This window comes from Triticum urartu, chromosome 4 (assembly GCF_003073215.2).
Source record: "Triticum urartu cultivar G1812 chromosome 4, Tu2.1, whole genome shotgun sequence".
Classification (NCBI taxonomy): domain Eukaryota; kingdom Viridiplantae; phylum Streptophyta; class Magnoliopsida; order Poales; family Poaceae; genus Triticum; species Triticum urartu.
In genome coordinates this window covers 618,830,528-618,835,032 of record NC_053025.1, presented here as the reverse complement: position 1 = coordinate 618,835,032, position 4,505 = coordinate 618,830,528, and positions in this window count along the sequence as shown.

Genomic DNA, 4,505 nt, shown 5'->3' with positions numbered 1-4,505 from the left:
AGTTCTACTTTCCTCCCACTCACTTCTTTCGAGAGAAACTCCTTCTCTAGAAAGGATCCATTCTCAGCAATGAATAACTTGCCTTCGGATCTGTGATAGAAGGTGTACCCAACATTTTCTTTTGGGTATCCTATGAAGACGCACTTCTCCGATTTGGGTTTGAGCTTATCAGGTTGAAACTTTTTCACAGAAGCATTGCAACCTCAAACTTTAAGAAATGACAGCTTAGGTTTCTTGCCAAACCATAGTTCATACGGTGTCGTTTCAACGGATTTAGATGGTGCCATATTTAACGTGAATGTAGCTGTTTCTAATGCATAACCCCAAAATGATAGCGGTAAATCAGTAAGAGACGTCATAGATCGCACCATATCTAATAAAGCACGGTTACGATGTTCGGACACACCATTACACTGTGGTGTTCCAGGTGGCGTGAGTAGTGAAACTATTTCACATTGTTTTAACTGAAGGCCAAACTCGTAACTCAAATATTTTACTTCTGCGATCATATCGTAGAAACTTCTATTTTGTTACGATGATTCTCCACTTCACTCTGAAATTCTTTGAACTTTTCAAATGTTTCAGACTTGTGTTTCATCAAGTAGATATACTCATATCTGCTCAAATCATCTGTGAAGATTAGAAAATAATGATACCTGCCGCGAGCTTCAATATTCATCGGACCACATACATCAGTATGCATGATTTCCAACAAATCTGTTGCTTGCTGCATTGTTCCGGAGAACGGAGTCTTAGTCATCTTTCCCATGAGGCATGGTTCACAAGCATCAACTGATTCATAATCAAGTGATTCCAAAAGTCCATCAGCATGGAGTTTCTTCATGCGCTTTACACCAATATGACCTAAACGACAGTGCCACAAATAAGTTGCACTATCATTATTAACTTTGCATCTTTTGGTTTCAATATTATGAATATGTGTATCACTACGATCGAGATCCAATGAACCATTTTCATTGGGTGTGTAACCATATATGTAAACAGAACAACAATTTATTCTCTTACTTAAATGAATAACCGTATTGTAATAAATATGATCAAATCATATTCATGCTCAATGCAAACACCAAATAACACTTATTTAGGTTCAACACTAATCCCGAAAGTATAGGGAGTGTGCGATGATGATCATATCAATCTTGGAACCACTTCCAACACACATCATCACTTCACCCTCAACTAGTCTCTGTTCATTCCGCAACTCCCGTTTCGAGTTACTACTCTTAGCAACTGAACCAGTATCAAATACCGGGGGGTTGCTACGAACACTAGTAAAATACACATCAATAATCCGTATATCAAATATACCTTTGTTCACTTTGCCATCCTTCTTATCCGCCAAATACTTGGGGCAGTTCCGCTTCCAGTGACCAGTCCCTTTGCAGTAGAAGCACTTAGTCTCAGGCTTAGGACCAGACTTGGGCTTCTTCACTTGAGCAGCAACTTTCTTGCCGTTCTTCTTGAAGTTCCCCTTCTTCCCTTTGCCATTTTCTTGAAACTAGTGGTCTTTCTACCATCAACACTTGATATTTTTCTTGATTTCTACCTTCGTCGATTTCAGCATCACGAAGAGCTTGGGAATCGTTTCCGTTATCCCTTGCATATTATAGTTCATCATAAAGTTCTACTAACTTGGTGATGGTGACTAGAGAATTCTGTCAATCACTCTCTTATCTGGAAGATTAACTCCCACTTGATTCAAGCAATTGTAGTACTCAGACAATCTAAGCACATGCTCACTGGTTGAGCTATTCTCCTCCATCTTGTAGGCAAAGTACCGTCAGAGGTCTCATACCTCTTGACACGGGCATGAGTATGAAATACCAATTTCAACTCTTGGAACATCTTATATGCTCCATGGCGTTCAAAACGTCTTTGAAGCCCCGATTCTAAGCCGTTAAGCATGGTGCACTAAACTATCAAGTAGTCATCATATTGAGCTAGCCAAGCATTCATAACGTCTGCATCTGCTCCTGCAATATGTCAGTCACCTAGCGGTGCATCAAGGACATAATTCTTCTGTGCAGCAATGAGGATAAACCTCAGATCACAGACCCAGTCCGCATCATTGCTACTATCATCTTTCAACTTAGTTTTCTCTAGGAACATATCTAAAATATAGGGAAGCAATAACACGAGCTATTGATCTACAACATATATATGCAAATACTACCAGGACTAAGTTCATGATAAATTTAAGTTCAATTAATCATATTACTTAAGAACTCCCACTTAGAAAGACATCCCTCTAATCTTCTAAGTGATCACGTGATCCAAATCAACTAAACCATAACCGATCATCACGTGAAATGGAGTAGTTTTCAATGGTGAACATCACTATGTTGATCATATCTACTATATGATTCACACTCGACCTTTCGGTCTCAGTGTTCCGAGGCCATATCTGCATATGCTAGGTTCGTCAAGTTTAACCTGAGTATTCTGCGTGTGCAAAACTGGCTTGCACCCGTTCTAGATGGACGTAGAGCTTATCACACCCGATCATCACGTGGTGTCTGGGCACGATGAACTTTGGCAACGGTGCATACTCAGGGAGAACACTTTTATCTTGAAATTTAGTGAGAGATCATCTTATAATGCTACCGTCAATCAAAGCAAGATAAGATGCATAAAAGATAAACATCACATGCAATCAATATAAGTGATATGATATGGCCATCATCATCTTGTACTTGTGATCTCCATATCCGAAGCATCGTCATGATTTCCATCGTCACCGACATGACACCATGATCTCCATCATCTTGATCTATATCAATGTGTCGTCACATGGTCGTCTCGCCAACTATTGCTCTTGCAACTATTGCTATCGCATAGCGATAAAGTAAAGCAATTATTTGGCGCTTGCATCTTATGCAATAAAGAGACAACCATAAGGCTACTGCCAGTTGCCGATAACTTCAACAAAACATGATCATATTATACAACAACTTATATCTCATCACGTCTTGACCATATCACATCACAACATGCCCTGCAAAAACAAGTTAGACGTCCTCTACTTTGTTGTTGCAAGTTTTACGTGGCTGCTACGGGCTGAGCAAGAACCGTTCTTACCTACGCATCAAAACCACAATGATAGTTTGTCAAGTTGGTGCTGTTTTAACCTTCGCAAGGACCGGGCGTAGTCACACTCGGTTCAACTAAAGTTGGAGAAACTGACACCCGCCAGCCACCTGTGTGCAAAGCACGTTGGTAGAACGCGTAATATCGGTCCGGGCCGCTTCATCCAACAATACCGCCGAACCAAAGTGTGACATGCGGGTAAGCAGTATGACTTATATCGCCCACAACTCACTTGTGTTCTACTCGTGCATATTACATCAACGCATAAAACCTGGCTCGGATGCCACTGTTGGGGAACGTAGTAATTTCAAAAAAATTTCTACGCACACGCAGGATCATGGTGATGCATACCAACGAGAGGGGAGAGTGTTGTCCACGTACCCTCGTAGACTGAAAGCGGAAGCGTTAGCACAATGCGGTTGATGTAGTCGTACGTCTTCACAATCCGACCGATCAAGTACCGAACGCACGGCACCTCCGAGTTCTGCACACGTTCAACTCGATGACGTCCCTCGAACTCCGATCCAGCCGAGTGTTGAGGGAGAGTTTCGTCAGCACGACGGCGTGGTGACGATGATGATGTTCTACCGACGCAGGGCTTCGCCTAAGCACCGCTACGATATGACCGAGGTAGATTATGGTGGAGGGGGCACCGCACATGGCTAAGAGATCAAGAGATCAATTGTTGTGTCTTTGGGGTGCCCACTGCCCCCGTATATAAAGGAGTGGAGGAGGGGGAGGGCCGGCCCTCTCTATGGCGCGCCCTAGGGGAGTCCTACTCCCACCGGGAGTAGGATTCCCCCTTTCCTAGTAGAACTAGGAGCCCTTCCAAGTAGTAGGAGTAGGAGGAAAGGAAAGGGAAGGGAAAAGGAGAAGGAAGGAAGGGGGCGCCCCCCTCCCTAGTCCAATTCGGACCAGCCCATGGGGAGGGGTGCGGCCACCCTTTGAGGCCTTTCTCTCCTTTCCCGTATGGCCCATTAAGGCCCAATACGAATTCCCGTAACTCCCCGGTACTCCCGAAAATACCCGAATCACTCGGAACCTTTCCGATGTTCGAATATAGTCGTCCAATATATCGATCTTTACGTCTCGACCATTTAGAGACTCCTCGTCGTGTCCCCGGTCTCATCCGGGACTCCGAACACCTTCGGTACATCAAAACATATAAACTCATAATATAACTGTCATCGTAGCGTTAAGCATGCGGACCCTACGGGTTCGAGAATTATGTAGACATGACCGAGACACGTCTCCGGTCAATAACCAATAGCGGAACCTGGATGCTCATATTGACTCCTACATATTCTACGAAGATCTTTATCGGTCAGACCGCATAACAACATACGTTGTTCCCTTTGTCATCAGTATGTTACTTGTCCGGGATTCGATCATCGGTA